This window comes from Acanthopagrus latus, chromosome 14 (genome assembly GCF_904848185.1).
Source record: "Acanthopagrus latus isolate v.2019 chromosome 14, fAcaLat1.1, whole genome shotgun sequence".
Taxonomy (NCBI): domain Eukaryota; kingdom Metazoa; phylum Chordata; class Actinopteri; order Spariformes; family Sparidae; genus Acanthopagrus; species Acanthopagrus latus.
The window spans coordinates 19,588,431-19,606,156 of NC_051052.1; the positions used below are offsets into that span (position 1 = coordinate 19,588,431).

The window sequence follows — 17,726 nt, forward strand, 5'->3', positions numbered from 1 at the left end:
TCACGGCTGCGCTCAGTCGAGGGGTCAAGTAGCTGGAATTTATTCATTCTTTTTTAGCATATGGAGTCCAATTTTGAGTTCTTGCATAATCACAATGGGGAGCATAGATCAACCAGATTTGTAGAATAATGTTTGAAGGCACCAGAATCTCATTTTACATACCTGCTTTTTTGTTATCCACAGCCATTTTTCCCGGTGCTTAATATTATTACTGACGCATTGTTATTAATACACCTTATCGTGAATTATAAGACACTCTCAGCCACCACGCTGCTTTTAGACTTAACTCTCTTTTTCTAAACAGCCTACGCGTCGACCCGTCCGCCTGCAACACTCCAGTTTTTTATTTTAATGCCTCTCTTGGCATCTTCAGAAACGCACGTTTTTCCCACCTCGCTTCTCTGCTGGCGTTTTGTTATTTCTGGTATTTTGTGGCACAATTATGCAACAAAGAAGAAAAATGTCAGATACTTAAGAAAACAAAAACAAAAAAAAAAGTTTTAATCATCCTAGACCTGAAGATCTGAATCATCACGATTCAGAAGGCGGATAAGAGAAGAATGAGTAAAACAAACTAATAATAGTTGTTTTTATCCGAGGACGTCAAGATACTCACAAGTTGCAACACTGAAAAGCATCTGCAACGTTATTTCACTGTTAACAAACAATGAAATGCTTTAAAAAACATTTATTAAGTAAGTGTTTCATCATAAAGTTGCAACTAATGTCTGTAAACGTCTCAATTTAAGTTTAATTTTGAGGAAATATACTCAAATTTGCTAAATGTGGTTATTATAAAGTGTCGCCTGGGGATGTAACTTTACTAGAAACTAAAGAAACACAGAGAAATAAATAGTAAAACACAAAATATAGTATTTCAGGATTACTTGAGTAAAGTTTAATTATGAATACTCTGTGTCGGTCGGTCAGTCGGTGTCTCGTCCGACGCTGCTCCGCTCTCACAGTTTCTTGCCGAGTGCGATTCGATCACGAGCTTCTCCGGAGATAGACTTGGAGTGTGAGGAAGAAGAGGAAGGTGCAGACGGAGGGTGGGATGAACGAGGCGACAGAGAGGAAAAACAGCGAAGGTGAGAGAAACGGAGAGGGAGGCGGGTGGCAGACAGTTCCCGCGGCACCCTTGGGTGGCGTTTTAGCTTGCGCGAGATGAGTAATGGCCTCTGACGTGCGTGTCTCTCTTGTCTCGTCCTCCATCCGTTTCATCATTACATGCCATCAATCTCCCCGTCTCTCAATCTCCCTGTCAGCTCCCTCTGTTCCCCTTCCTCCTCCCTCCTTCCTCTTCTTCTTCCTCCCCCCACCTCCTCTGTTTCCTCTTTAACCCAGACGGGCTGATTCGACATCGTCTGCAGACTCCTCGGGGGTGTTTAACTCCTCGCCGCCTCTTCTTCTACTTCTTCTTCTTCTTCTTCCTCTCCCTCCTCTTCCTCTTCCTCTCTCTTGTGCTGAAGCGTCGCTCTGTTTCTCACCTGAGCCCCAGTTTAATTTCGCTGAGAGAGCCGGCGCTCACGCACTCGTGCACACACACACTCAATCATTCGCTCGACTCGCAAACCAACACCAACACACACACACACACACTCAAAAGGAGCTGTCAAGAGTAATGGTGTTTAGTGTAATTTACTGTACCGCCGTTGTAGCCTCTGCTTCCTCAATAGGAATCATTATAGAGATTACATAATGGGGGTAATTTTTCTTCTGCCGTATACGGAGCTGTGATGGCAGGACAAAGTGTTTGGGAGGCAGGAGGAACCCTGTTAGCTGTAGCCGAGGAGTAAATGGGTCCGGCTAAATCAGCGCCCGTTAGCCTCCCTCCCCTCGCTCTTCAAAATCCATGCCTATTACTCTTAACAAACCAGAATGGATCCGGGTGTATTGATCTGTTGGAGAGGGAATGCTCTCTTTGTTCAAACACACACACACACACACACACACAGAAAAGTGAGAAGGCCGTTCACGTGTCGATGCTTGAAATTCGAACGCTCGCGCAGGACGCACGGCGTTTCCCCTCCACCCTTTGTTTTGTCTGCAGCCTAAAGACCTCATTAGAAGAGCAGCAGCAAAAATTGGCGGAGTTACCCTTTAAAACAAAGCCTCAGTGGCTTTGTTTTAAAGGGTAACTCCGCCAATTTTTTACACGTTAAGGTGTGTGTGTAAGTCTTTGGGATGTACTGCGCGTGTGAGAAAATGTGGTATAAAGTCTTTAGTGGCTCCAGAGGAAGTTGCGTGTAATCTGCGATGTCACCCACTGGCTCAGTTGAATTGTGGGTAATGTAGTCACTATCGCAGATAAGCAAATGTACACGGGATGATAAAGGTGTATGTTAGTGCGGAGTTTGAAGGACAACAGAAGAGGAGGGTCTAAAAAAGAGATGCAGTTAAGTTGCATTGTGGGAAATGTAGGCTTCGTGCTCGGGTTTTAAGTCAGTGATGTCCCTCAGTGGTTGTCTTGCATTGTGGGTAATGTGGGCGGCATTTTTTGCAAAAAAACAAATAATGCAAGGAATCAAAAAAAGGTGACATCTCTGGTTCTGATGTGTCAATTTTGATCAACCTGCTACATTACCCACAATGCATCGCAGCCAATGAATGACATCATTGGAAACGAATTACATGCAGCTTCCTCTGGAGCCGCACAAAAAAAAGCTTTATTCTACTTTTTTTTTTTTTTTTTTCACACGTGCAGTTGTTTCAGGAGTTTAATTTCTGGTGTTGAGGATGAGACACTCACCTCGTGTCGCTCTGAGACGTCTGGAGCTCGTTCCTCTCGCGAGGGAAGGCAGCTGTCAGCAGATTGGATTCACAGCAGTTGTAACAGGTTCCAGTGGAGACCCAGAGGCACCGCAAGATCTGGTATCAAACTGTAGTGGAGAAAAAAAAAAAAAAAAGCACCAAATCCAACTTCATGGATGTCAGTTGAAAAGACAGCTTTGTTAAAATACAATGAGAGTTTTTGCTTGTGCGGCATCTGGTCAACTTTAAGAGATCTTTAATGTTTTATGTGCATAAATGTTTTAGTGGACTAAAAAACATCAACAGTGAACATTCGATTTTTTTCCAGTTTTTTAGTAATCACGAGGGAGCCATCCTCGGTAGCAGGAGCTGAAATTCCCCATTCGTCCTCCGTCTTTAGCCTCAAAACATCACCACCGTAATCTAATGCAACCACGAGATACGACTTGTTTAGACTCCGAGCGATGCCTCCATGTGCAGCGGCGCCGAAACTTCACAAACTGTCATGACAGTGATTTTCCTTGCTTGTGAAAAGTGTGTGATTCACACAGACCAGATAAGTGTTTTCAATCACGGCTGTCGCTTCTATTTTAAAATACGAGTATGATCCGCGGACGTGTGCAGTCTTTTTTAATGTGCATGTTGTTTTGTCTTGGTTTTTTTTACGGATGGACAGGGAAAAAATTAGATTGCTAACATTTCTCACAACACATCATACAGGACGTCGAACACAACAGATTAAAGATACAATGCAACCTTACTCTTTCAGAAGTAAAAGAAAGGAATATGGGACAAAAGTGTTGTTTTATTTCAAGCTAGTTCTGAAGAAGAAGACCTCAGTGGTTGATTGTCAAGACCTTAAAGGATAAATTCACCCAAACATGGTTGCAGCACTCTCCCAGACAACTGAAACTAGCTCGTATGGCGTCGTTGTCGGTCTTTGGAAGTCTGTGTGTGTTGCCTCGTTTCCAGCCAACGTTTGATCGTGTAGTTTAGTCCGGTTAATGAACGGAAACTTCCCGAATGTAACCTGTGAAAGTCGGGTTATTAAATTTCAGCCAGTTTGGACCTTTAAAAAAAAATATAAGCTCGTCAGATGTGCTTCTGGCTTAAGCAAGAATTCAATTTGGGGCTCGACAAAACAGTAATTTGGGGGGATTATTACAAATTAATGTTAACGCCGGAGCACGGCGAAGTCACGATATCACTTCTGGAATGAGTAATAAATAATGTGTAACGCCGCCAAGTTCTGGTACGGCGGAGTAATTGACTCTCGTCTTTTGGTGCTCCGAGGTCATTACCTCCCCAGCTGATGATTCATGTGTTCGCTAATTGCTCTGACATCATCCATGTTGGATACACACACTGTCTCTTTAACACACACACACACACACACACACACACGTCCTCTCTTGGCTCGGCAGTGGACGAGGCTGCCAATATTGTATTTACATTAAATGTGTGTAATTTGATAGACCCCGAGAAGAAGTTCGCTCTGGCATCGGTGTGGCTACACAGGTGTCTAACCTTGACTCCTCACCCAGCGTGGCTATTCATAGGCCATTAATTAGAGCAGGATCCTTCTAATTAACACACAGGCACACTGTCTCTGGCACACACACACACACACACACACACACACACACTCTCCTTCCCCATGCACTCCACTCTCTTCACGTTTGAGTTCCGTTTAATGCGCCCTGTTTGATTTGCCCTACTAAAGTAATGAGTTTGGAAAGCAGACAAAAATTCTGAAGTGTGTTTTGGAGGAGCCTCGGGATAATTTCAAGTCCTGGGGCTGCGAGTGGAAGTACGCTCGCTTTGCTTACACCCACACAAGCGCAGGAAATACACACTCGCGACTGTGCCGTGGCGTTTGTCTGGTGTGTTATGTGTATATTTTCACAGCAGAGAGAGAGAGAGAGAGCGTTTGGTTTTATTTTCTGCGCATTTTAAATGTTCTTCAGAGGCGCCAGGCGAAACAAAATCAGAGATATCAGAGAAAATAACTGCTTTTTTTTCCCTCCTCCCAGTTTTTCATTCAGGATAAAAGTACCGGTTGTTCTGACCCGTTAGAAACGATAGCTGCTTATTCACAATGACTCTTATTTATCTGCTGAGAGGACTGTTTATTGTTTTGTTCGCGATGCCAGACAGACGGGGTTTTAGTCCTAGCCGGGTCTCAAAACCTCCCCAGAACAAGTCAGGTGTGGGAAGAGCAAACAAAGTGTTATTCAAGTGAAGTCTCGAGTCAGTCGAAGTCGAGACCGGTTCAGATCGAGTCTCAAGTGAGTAAAGACGAGTCACAGTCAAGTCTTGAGTCCTGAAGTGCAAAGCAAAACTGAAGTTTTTAAGAAAGTCTTTCGGAAAATGTGCAAGTCAAATTTCAGGTCTTTGAAGAGAAGTCGGATGTCAGATGTGTCAGGAGTCAAACCTCGAGTCAGTCAAGACTCGTCCAAGTCTGAATGAAGTCTCAAGTCAATCAGGACCACTTTAAGTCCTACAAGTCAAGTCTCGAGTCTTAAGCCGGTTGTGGAAGTGCGCAACAAAGCTCATGTCTTTTCCAAACAAGTCCAAGTCAAATCTCGAGTCAGTTGTAGCCAAAACCAGTTCAGGTCGAGTCTAATCATTATAAATCACAGTCGCAAATTCTTGAGGCCCAAAACAAAACTTGAATCTTCTCGAATCTCATCAAAACAGGTCTTGACTTGCCAAGTTCAGGTCAGGATACGAGTCGTCAGCAGCATTCATTTCCAATTCCAGTTGTTTCTCAGAATATTTTTGCATCCAGATGAAGCGTTACAGGAGTCAAATCTCAAGCGAGTCTCAGAGCAGTTAAGTTCAAGTCGAGCCTCGAGTCATCGTTAATGTGAAACTTCGACTCCACGTGGATCCAGTGTGACTGATTTAATAAATGTAGCCATCAGCAGGTGAAGATTAGAAGTTTCACCTGTAAACGACGTTTTCAGAGTAGATTAACAGACAGGAAACTGATTTGCCCGAGCTGTTTAACAGGTAAAAGCAGCTTATTCAGATGGAAAAAAACAAAAAAACAAAGATAAAGACGGCTTCCGCAGAATTAAGAGATAAAGAAGAGTGCAGTAGATTAGGCCTAATAAAACAGAGCAGCGTTTATCCTGCACTGCCAAATCTTGCTGTCTAAACAATAACAGCTGTGACTGTGGAGCTCACAAATAGCACCGCAGCATTTTGTAATTTTTGGGTTTTGTTTTTTTTTGCAATTTCCCCCCTCGTGCCAAAAATATTTGCCAGTTACATTACGAGCACTTAGGAGCTGGAACGGCGCCGCCGCACGCTTTCCTCATGTGGTTAACACAGAAACTAGATTACCACTCGTAATGCGAGATACCGTCGCGTCACGTGAAAAGTGCTGCCGGGATTAATAAATTGCAGAATCTCAAAACAATGGGAGTGGGAAAAAAAGTTGAGCGAGAGAAAACAAATGATGTGTTTGGCGAGGATTGATCCAGGCCAGAGGGAGGCTGAGCTGCAGAGGGAAATAGGATGCAGATGAGCCCTCCTCCTCCTCCTCCTCCTCCTCCTCCTCCTCGTCTTCGTCTTCGTCGTCTTCGTCCTCGTCAGCATTCAAAACTCATCCTGAACCAATATGCGGTGTCAGTTAGCCTGCAGGAAAGAGGGAGAGACGGACAAACAAGGATGAAGTGAGGAAAAAAAAAAAAAAAAAAGTAGATGATGGGCGAGAGAGAGTGCTGGAGAGACAGTAGAGGGAGGGAGGGAGACGGAGAGAGATGGTTCATTAAACATTTAGAGGGATGGAGAGCAGGCAGGCCTCTCCATTTCGCTCCTCTTACTGCTCAGGAGATGGGGGATTGCATGTAGGTCCGGCTGCGCGACCGAAATACACCGCAGCGAGTGCGTTATTGTGTTTGTGTTGTGTGTCGATGTGTTCAAATCCCCCCCGCCAGCGTGTCCCCACAGGTCGAGATAATGGCTTGGAAATGTAACAGCACGACCCTTAATATAGCAACCTCCGGTCATGCTGTAACACCGCGCTTAATCCCTATATCACAAAACACACACACACACACACACACACACACACACACACACATCCAAAGACAAACACGGCAGAGTAATGCAATTCCAAGGTTAGCCAAAGGAATTACGCGTTAGCCGAGCTTTACCCGGAGTGTATCCACCTCTCCATATAAACTGGAGTGTATTTACCCTTGTACACGCCTCTGTGTATTGTCCCATTTAGCATGGTTCCCACTCATGCATCCTAATGGCCCCAGAGAGCCGGGGAGCCTCTGCTGTCTGTTATTAGCGAGCAGCACAGATCAATGGGCTCTGGGACTGCAGCGCTAGCCTGTTAGCGTGTCCCCCATTCAGACCCACTGAGCCGTGGCTAACGCCGCAGCTAAAAGTGTTTGCTAGAATAAAGTCGCCGAAGTAGGGAGGCGCACCTGCACCCGCCCCGACGTGAGGCTGAGCTCTGAAGCCGGCGAGTAGTGAGAGGACGAGAGATGAGGAAGGAGTCTGTGATGTGGTCGATGGGTGTTACATATATATTTCCTGCCGTACCTCGAGTGAACCACACGGATGGTTTTTTTTAGTTTGTTCCCTGTTGCCACCGCGACACAAAGGAGGTGAAAGGAAATTCATTTGTTGTGCTCAAAGCATTTAAAACTCGCACTCAAAGGGAAATTAACAGCATCCTTTTAGAGGCAGTGTCCCTGATAATCCTCCACACCTCCATAGTGACTTTTTCTTCCGCCGAATGCATTTTCAATGAGTGTCAGAAAATAAAAGCTATTTGTATGGCTGGATACAGGTACAAGGCAATCGGAGAAGGGAGAAAAAAAAAAAGTGCTTTATGTATTTGGTGTGAACCTGCATGAATCAATATTTTTAATACCAGCATTGAGCTTTGAAACTTTTGAAGAATTCTCATCGAACTCTGAAGTTTCGCAGAAGTTTAAAGCCTGTTTTAGATCAACGATTTGGGGTTTTGAGGCCGTAATGATTTGAGGCTCAACACCCACATCGACCTGATTGCAAGATGGTTGAACGTAACGGAGCGTGCAGCAGATAAAGAGCAGCAGATCGTTTAGTTGGGCACATTTCAGTCTCAACACCAACCTCAACCTTCTTACCTTCAACCCAAAATGAGGCTCTTAAGTTGCTGAACGCTCCGCTATGTTCACCAGCTAACAAGCCATTTGTTCAGCCAGCCCCATTGCCATGAGGTCAACATATGGAGCGTTCAGCAGCTAAAGAACCTCATTTTGGGTTTTTTGAGGCACATTTTCAATCAGGTTCATTCTCAGCACCGACATTAATCCCATCGCTAGCTGGTGAACATAGAGGAGCGTTCAGCAGCTAAAGATCTCCTCAGGAGTTGGTTGAAACCAAAGGAGACGTATCAGAACAGTTAATGTTGATCTAAAGTCATTGACAGCATTGCTACATGTCTGTTGGAGATGGCGGTGGCTGTCATCTTGCCTTCAGGTGTTTCTGCCCTCTGGTGGGGCACAGACTGGATATTGAGTCGTCACTGAGTCATCCATCCGTTAAAATGGCTATTATACGGTTTCCTTTACGGCGTAACTATCGCAGAATCGTTCATTACTGTACTGATTGTGTAACGGGGGCGACCGCTGAATTGTTAGAATAAAGCATTTTGTTTTAATTCTTCTCGAAATGTGGACTAAAAAGTGTTTTATAATTATAATTAGGATCATCATCGTGCAGGAAAATGGTATTATTATGCCTTCAGTGTGACTGTCTCTTGACAGCCTAACTGCTTATTCAGGGGCTTTTTTTTTTTTTTTTCCCCCCAACTCGTGACATGAATACAGTTCTGTGAAAAGGTGCTGATTTGGAAACAAGACAGGAAAAAGAATCAGTAATCACCATTACAGTAAGAACTGAACATCAGCCCAGACTGTTAGCTAGTTACAGGCGAGAAAACGTCATTTTTGGCCTCACAGAAGAAAAAAACGAACCTGTTTTGATCCGACAGTGTTTGCATGCTGGGCTGCATGCATGCACACACACACACACACACACACACACACACATGCACATATGCACACACTGACATGCATAATCAGGTGATCCCTCTCTACTCTCTCCACTCCATCAGCATATGTCAGCAGATGGCTCCCTCCTCTGAGAGACTGTTGAACAGACTGATCCAGGGTTGATGTTGCTCTCGAGGTCCTGACCTGGGAAGGAGGGCAAGAAGGGGAAGGAAGGGAAAGGAAGGGAAAGAAATGGAAAGGAAGTTAAAGGGAAGGAAGGGAAAAAGAGGGAAATAGGGGAGAGAAGGGAAGGGAAGAGGAAGGAAAGGAAATTAAGGGAAAGGGAAGGAAAGAAGGGAAAGGAAGGGAAGGTAAAGGAAATGAAAGGAAGGTAAAGAAAAGGAAAGGAAAATAAGGGAACGGAAGCGAAGGGAAAGGATGGGATGAGAAAGGAAAGGAAAGGAAAGAATGGGAAAGGATGAGAAAGGAAAAGATCTTAAGTGAAGGAAAGGAAATGAAATGAATAGGAAAGGAAAGAAATGGAAAGGACGTTAAAGGAAAGGAAGTGAAAGGAAAGGAAAGGAAGGAGGAAGCTCTCTCTGAGGACAGCTGTCAGCCTGAACTCCTCTGGTTGACCGGCCTGATGCCGTCGTCTGGATTGTTGGACTGTCGGGCTCAGCAAACACTCTTCAACCACTCGAGTGTGCAAGTGAAACGAAACATACAACCACCATTGAGCCATCTGTTCCAGTGCTAATTGGTATGCATGACAATGTTTTTCCAACCCATAAAACCTAATGAAAATGAACACCCCACCCGCCCTAATATCCCTTAATGCCCCACCCCCATCTCTCCTCCTTGTACAACCATTACAGGCGTAATTACACTGTAGTGGGCATTAGCAGCCCCTCTTCTAGGAGCACTTCTGGTCCAAAAAGATTGGAGATGTCCTGCAGCTCTCAGAATCAGAGATCTGTCAGCCCTCTGAGATCCAAAGCCCTCCCAACCCCCGTATAAACTTGGCCGAGAGTGTGAATTGTTGTGATTTTATGGAGTAGAGCTATTGGAAACACAGGGCTGCAATGTGCGAGTGATTTCCTCCTTCACGCTGATGGCACGCTTAAGGAATCGAGACAAGCAGAGAGGCACAGGGAGAAGAGGGAGGAAGGGGTATAATGAGGCGAAAGAGGCGATGAATATTAACAACATGGAGTTTAAGGTGGAGACATTATTAATTAACGAGTTGTGTCGTGAAATGCAAAGCGAGAGGATGAAATTCTATAAAATCAGTTGTTTGTTTCCATATCAAGCAGGAATCAGTACACAAGTGGTTTTGTGGACTTTTGTCGTCACACCTTACTTGAATTTAAGATTTAAGACCAGGACCTGAAACTTGAGTTGAGACTTCTTGGACTTGAATTTTGATGTTGGATTTAGAATTGAATCGATATTTACGGAAAGACCTGACGTGATTGACTTGACCTCTTGGACCCGAGACTTTACTTGACATCAGACTTGACTTGGGCGAGTCGTGATTGACTTGAGGTTTGACTTGACACTTGTTCTGACCCAACATATACAAGTTTTTATACGAGCTGACTTGACCTTTACATCTGACCAAACTTCTGACCTGGACTTGACCTCAAGGACTTGAAACTCGACCTGGCAGTTGAATTGTTTGATTCGACTTGAACTTGGCTTAAACTTGACCTCAAGGACCTGAAAATCACCAAAAGAGACTTTTCACTGCTGACTTGAAACTGTTTTGTTGACAAGACCTTAGATTTTGACCTTGAGTTGCTATCAAAGACTTCAGGATTGAATTGATACTTCATGCAACAAGAACTGACTTGGTTTTCTTCAGACATTACAACAATTTTCCCTCAAGAACCTTTGACTTGACATCCAATTTGAAGACCTACAGCTTGACTTGAACCTGTCTTGATGGACTGATAACATGATTTTACACTTGACTTGACCGAACTTTGGACTTTACTTGGATTTTACTTTGGATTTTACCTGGACTTTCCCTCCTGAACTTCAAACTCGACCTGACACTTGAATAGTTTGATGAGACTTGAAACTCGACATCAACTTCCCCTAAAAGCAGCTCTGGTGATCACCAAGACTTTGAATTTTGGTTGGTAAAGTTCTGCTTTGCAAATATAAAATGATTCACACATATTTGATGTCCCAGGACGACACTGAAAAGTAGGGAAACAAGGGATGAGGAGGGGAAAAAAAACAGAGTAGATGGACTTGGCAAAGCTTCGATTCGTCCACATGAATCACAGCACGGAAACGCTGGACAGCAGCCCGGGTCGCTCGGTGCAGTTTGTCTGCGTGCCACACTGAAGGATGTGTTGTGGACAAAACACCACAGTTGTACCGTGTCTCTAAAAAGGAAAACGGAGGTCAAACACACTCAATTGCAACCACCGTGAAATGATCTACGAGGGAAATTACAGTTCGAACGAGAGCTTGCAGATGCGTCCTCGCGGAGAAAAAGCAGCTCTTCGGTTCTTCGGGTTTATTCTCGTCCCACATCGCACGAACGCACAAAACGCTGTCCTCCCATTGCCGGGCCGATAAGTAGCTTTCCTCCGGCTGTCTTGTCTCCATCGTGTTTAACTTCACCTCTTTCTCTTTCCTCTCCACTCGCAGCGCCGCGACCACCCCTCTGAGGTCGCTTGTGTGTCGAGAGCAGTAATGGTGGTTTATTAAAGTGTCAGAGGAGGGACGCAGCCTGTCCTCGCCACGGGAACACGCCGAGCGACCTCGGAGAACAGGAACCATTTTGGCAACACGCGTGCTGTTTCCATGTTTTTTTATTCTCCGCCGTCATGTATGAAAACAGCAGCGGCGTCGCCAAATGCTAATTGAGGTGATATCTGGGCTTTTGTAACCTTTGTGCTGAAAATGGTGCACAGGTTTGCTCACAATGGGACGTAATCGCGCCGAGGCCAGCACAACAAATACACTCGGGTTGTTAAATCAGTGGTGTTTTGTCGCCGGCTGCCTTTTTCTTTCCCCTCTCTGTCTCTTTGTCTCTCTGCTCTGCCCTTATTACGCCATTTTCTATCTGTGCCCTGTGGTTTTCTGCTCAGTCGTCCCCTTTAGAGGTGTCACGACCGATGTGCGTGAACACACCGGGGGGATTGATTGTTCAAGCCGGGCACAGCGGTGGAGATGTTGTACATGTCGTACAGGTACACAATATCGAGGATTTACTGTAAAACACACAGTGAGCGGATGCTCTCCAGGCCCTGGTGACTTGTTTTTTTTTTTTTTTTTGGACTGCTGTCCCAAATCTGAGCCGGCTGAATTGAATCCGTACCCATCTGATACGGTCCCACATCCGCTCTTTCTTCTGTCAGTTGGACCGGGCATTGTTGGCCCGCTTTGTGGAGAAGCATTAGTCAAATGGGCCATCATTCCCGTCGGCGAGTCAGATGATGACTTTTGGCAGAGCGCGGCCGCAGCGCGATGCCAGACAATCAGGGCTGTTGCCATTTCATCACACGGTCGCACGCGGACGCACGGCCACGCACGCAGACTCACACCACAAACAAGCTGTTTCTCATTAAAAGCCGGCAAACATAACAGATACGAGTACGACGGAGAGAGATGGGGGGGTGACGGAGCAGGAAGAGACGGGGGAGATGAAGAGATAAGAGAGTAAAAAAAAATAAAAAAAAAAACAGGTGATTCACTGCAAAAATCTGACAGTCGAGGGGGGTTGAGAGTGCGATGTCATCCAACAAGACACCCACACAACACCCAGTAACCCCGGCTACCTTTACCCCTTTTACCCCCCCTTTACCCACCCCCCCTTTTTTTTCAACACTCCTGTTCCCATAGCAACGCGATGCAGGCGGGAGGCGGTGGGTGAAGACGAGAGGAAGTGTGCTGAAGATTAGGGAGGAATTTTGCTGCCGCTGCTGCCTGGATTTGACCAATCTGGTGTTGAGGCTTTACGATGCTCTAATTCCTTCTTTCCCCCCTCTTTTCCTTCCCTCTATCACACACACACACACACACACACACACACACACACACACACACACATGCAGAGCGACTCCAGGTCAGGCTGACGTGAGGCTAGAAAGCATCATTTTTTATTTTTTATTTTTTTTAGGGAGATAATTCGAGGAAGCGCAGGGAGCGGTGGGACGAAGGAAAGCAAGGTTTTCCCAGGTCACCATGTTTAGTAAGAATTTTTCCTCATGTGGGAATATTTGCATCACCTCCGCCTGCACGTTCGTAATCTCGGTGAGCAGATGTGCGTGTTATTAGCTTTGCTTGTTCACACCCTCAGGAGGATGAACACCATCGATTCCTCTGACCTCCCGACCCTTTCCTATAGTGCCACCATTAAACGATTTTCCAATGAGACGATCTCCTTATTTCCCTCGTTGGGTTGTGTGCATTCATGCTCCGCACAGACAGAAAACGATTGATTTCCGGTGACCAGATCACATCTGGCCGTTTATTCGTTTATCAGAGGCTGACGGAAAAAAAGATTTCATCGTACAGGGTCAGTAAAAGATCCCGTGAAGAGGAAATACGTAAATGAGAGTCTGTTTGTGAGTCTGGTTCTGACGTTCTGTATGGGATCGTTTTTGTGTCAAAGGTCACTTTAATGCTTTTATTACTCTGCAGGATTTCCTCCTACTAATTAAAATAAAACCACTAATAATACAAATAACATGATATCAATAATGTACAATCAGCCCACTTCAAACTTACTGAAGAACATAAAGAGATCATCTGAGGATAAATTGCAAAATGTGATATAGTGAACAACATTCACATATTGATAAAAATATAAATCAATTCAAATTTAGTGCAAATTTAATCACAGACATTTATTCTAAACCTTTCAAACCTTTTGTTCTGTCACTTTAGATTCATCTCTTATCTTAATAATTATAATTATTTATCAGTAGACCGATGCATTAGTCTGTAATTATTTCAACTCCAGACTAATTGTGTTAATGTTTGTCACACTGACTGATATTTGAGCCCTTTAGAAGTGAATTTAAACCACCGGCTGCCTGGTGGTCAATAAAAACAACCCAGAAAAAACAATCTGAAACTTTAGGACGTGCAGATGAAAAAGTTACAGGAATGTTTCTTCGCGGGTCGATGTGCAGAGCGGTTATAGATCTCCTCCTCCGCGGTTCAGAGTGTGACTCGCTCTGAGTGGATCTCCTCCTCCTCCTCCTCCTCTTCATCATCTGATGCTGTTCCTCACCCTGTTGGTCCTTCGAGGTGCTCTGTAGTACGTGAAGAGAACGTCTGCTGCGTCTGTGTGGTCGCAGCTTCGGTTTCTTACCACCAGGCTGCAGAACGTGGAGGGAGATCAGATCCGTGCCGGCGTCAGAAGGACCTCAGTCATCAAAACCTCGCAGCTTTAAATTAAGTCGAGAGAGACCTTCAGCTTGGATAGAGACGCAAGTGAATCGCTCAGATGCCACTTTATCAATGCAGGTCCGTCTTTTGAGCTCTCAGTTATTCATATATATAAAAATCTGATTAAATATCTGCGTATTCAGGAGGAGCAGACCTGTTTAAAACCAGTCTGGAAGTGCGTTTCCTGCTGCGACACACACACATATATATGTGTGCATCCACTTTATGGTGACACTATTCACAACAAGGTCCTCTTGAGATGAGAGCTGAAGGTTTACAGAGGTGATGAAATGGAACTCAGCAGCCGGTTAATCTCTCCGACGAGCGAATAAAAACTAAAAGATGATGAAAGATGAGGTTGAGATTCAGGATCGATTTAATGAAATACGAACAGCTTTGAATCTGCTGATTAAAATAGAGACGTTTTGAATCTATTTAGCTTCCAAGTGACTTTAGATTCAAGAATTTAAGAAATGTAAAGATGTAAAGGGAAGTTGTGTGTGAGATAAATGTTGAAGGTCTGCTGAAGTTTTATCACTTGAAATCAGTTTTTTATTAGATGTCAGTCGATTAAACTTCACTTGAGATTCAGCTAAATTATCATTTTTGCACGTTCTGGTCGTTGGTTGGTCCAGATGTTGTGATATATTGAAACAAACATTAAATATATCTCAGATTTCTGCTTATAAAGATAAAACTACGCATCTACGCGAGTCTGGAGGTTCATTCTCGACTCTGTGACAAGAGATACGGAGGTCCTGACGTGCAAATCACGACAAATCACTCAACAGAGATACACAAAAACAAGATGGTTGGACTGTTGGTCCGTTCAGTCAGCAGCGATTCTTCTCAGGAGAACAATCCTCCCTTTGAGAAGTGAATGTCCTTGCGTTTTCTCTTCTGATAATTGGATTTGGAGTTAATTTATTGTTGTATTTTTGTGATTTGCGCCTCATTGTAAAGATATCTGAATATGTTTTACAGACAGCAGGGAAAGTAAAGAAGGAGGGAGGGTTTTTTTTCGTGTTGAAACAGGTTTTACATCGTCCCTAATTTTCCGTTGGATTTTTCTTCACGTATACGTGTCAGCACATCTTCATGTGCCACATATTCCAACACTGCAACAACACAGCAGCTTCAGTGATCCGACGAGGTGGCTTTTATTTTTTCTGTGGAATCAGTTTGGACTCCTCTGGTGTCGACATGAGAAATGAGTGTGTGTGTGTGTGTGTTTCATCCTTCCCGCTGTGTGTATGTACAGTAAATGTGTACGACACTGTAGGTGTGTGTGTGTGTGTGTGTGTGTGTGTGTGTGTGTGTCTCCTCTCATTAGCGGGCGGTGGCGTGCGGTAGCTCGTTAGCGGCGAGCTAGCTGAGCGTCGGGGCACCGGTGCAGCTTCATTAGCTACTGTGACATTTATGTGATCGTTTTCTCCTGCGTCTCGCATGCGCGTCTCCATGGCAACCACAATCGTGTACACACACACACACACACACACACACACACATAAAGACAAGTCCTCGTACAGAACCGGTTCCTTCAGCCGGTCACGGTTATTCACAGCTGACCTCGCTCCCACAGCACAGAGATGCTGGTTAATGAATCTACGAAACGTGCCGTGTGGAGTCGCGGCGGCGTGGCTGTCGTCCCAGTCCTGCCGCCGCGGTGGGCGGATTATCGCTTATTGTAAAGTTCAAGTGAATCACGGGGCAATATCACACACTCCCCTCGTTTTGGCGCGGAAACAGGAGGGCCCCCCAGGAGCCGGTTTACCCTCGCCGTAACTCGGTTAGAGGACGACGACGAAGCAGCTCCGAATAAATCAGTCGATACGGCACGCCACTCATTTAGTTTGAGTCACTAATCCGCCTGAGCGCCGCGCCGATGACAAAATCAGTTACAGAGGCTGGATTCAGGGGGAATGAAGCACGCCTCTTATGGTGTGTTGTGCCGAAGTTGCTAATCTTGTTTACAGTTTGACACAGCAGCAGAAAACATTCAGGACTATGAAATGAATTGTGTGTGTGTGTGTGTGTGTGTGTGTGTGTGTGTGTGTCTGGGTGTGTATTAGCCCCACTCGGGCGCTGCCTCCTGCCTTTAAGTGGGGTTGTGCTTATCGTTTTTGGAGGAGAGGAGCCCATCTTAAGCCCCTGGAAACTTGGCTTGCACAGTAATTCCTCCGTCGCATTAAAATATTCATAACTAAATAAGCAGCAAAGTTACATTTAGACACATTTAGGTGTTTTTTTTTTGGTTTTTTTTTCTTTACGAGGTGTTTAGCATCCAGAAACATGATGTCGCAGTTTTAGATTTTGAGTCTCGCCCACCTTAAAGAAGAGAGAAGACAGAATTGATTTTACTTTTCAGGCTTTAATGACGTTACAAAAACACAAACATCAAATCCTGAGTCACCCAAAATGACGCAGTTTCGGTTCTTCATCTGTAAGTCGACATGAAAATACTTCCTGTGTGGGATAAATCTCTCCTTTGAGCAAGACACAGTCCAGCAGGTTTTCACTCGCAGCGGGTCAAATACAGCAGCCTGGTCAGTGACCCCAACACCTTTTAACGTCACTTCTTCGATCCAGTTTTATAGGTTATACAAAATAACAATAACATCTTTTTTCCTTATTTTATTACCTTTGCTACACTTTAGATGCATCTCACAACTGCCTCCAACTTCCTGGTTTGCAACCCCTGATATAAATAATTGTGATCGTAAGACCTCTACAAAATGATGATATTGATTTAAATCTCAGCTCTGTGTGTGTGTGTGTGTGTGTGTGTGTGTGTGTGTGTGTGTCCCTGTGTTTGGGCACGTTCCTCGTTTTCTGCCCGTTTGTCTCTGCGTGACAGTGAAAGTGTCAGAATCTGTCAGACTGTGTACGTGTGAGGATATGTGACCGTCCAGGTCCGCATGAGTGTGTGTTAACATGTCGGTGTGGCGAGTGTGTGTGTGTGTGTGTGTGTGTGTGTGTGTGTGAGAGAGAGAGTGTTTAGCTGACCTTGGTCGCCCCGCTCCCTCGGGGGGGAACTGATGTTTCTCACTCTGCTTGTCAACAAGATTAGTTCCCCTGTGGGACCGTTACACACCCTGCAAACACGCTGCCAATGAGAGGAAGTGTGCGACAGCTCGGCCCCTCCGCGAACCCACTGAAGTGTGTGTGAGCGCCGTTCGGCGGCTGTGTGTGTGTGTGTGTGTGTGTGTGTGTGCACTGCGATCGAGGGGTTAAGGGAGTCAGAGAGGATGTGTGTTTTAGAGCAGAAACAGAAGGGAGAAACAGCAGGGGGATCAACGCAGCCAGCCTCAACTGTAGCCTGTGTGTGTGTGTGTGTGTGTGTGTGTGTGTGTGTGTGTGATATGTGCGTATGTGAGCCTGGTTTTCTCAGAGAGCCCATGCTGAGCTCTGAGCTGTGCTTACTCCTGGACCTGGCTCATCTGCATCCATCTCCAGCTCTCGCTCTCTCTCCTCGGCGCTCATTCTCGTCTGCCTCGCTCGTCCTCTCCGTCTTCCTCCCTCCAGCTGTGAACAAGGCGAACAGAGAGGAGA

General features: G+C 45.1%; 1 protein-coding gene across 23 annotated transcripts in view; it reads left to right on the forward strand.

Moving 5' to 3' along the window:
• celf2 (cugbp, Elav-like family member 2) overlaps nt 1-17,726 on the forward strand; it is a 201,959-nt gene that overhangs the window by 96,521 nt on the left and 87,712 nt on the right. The gene's annotated exons all lie outside the window — the stretch shown is intronic.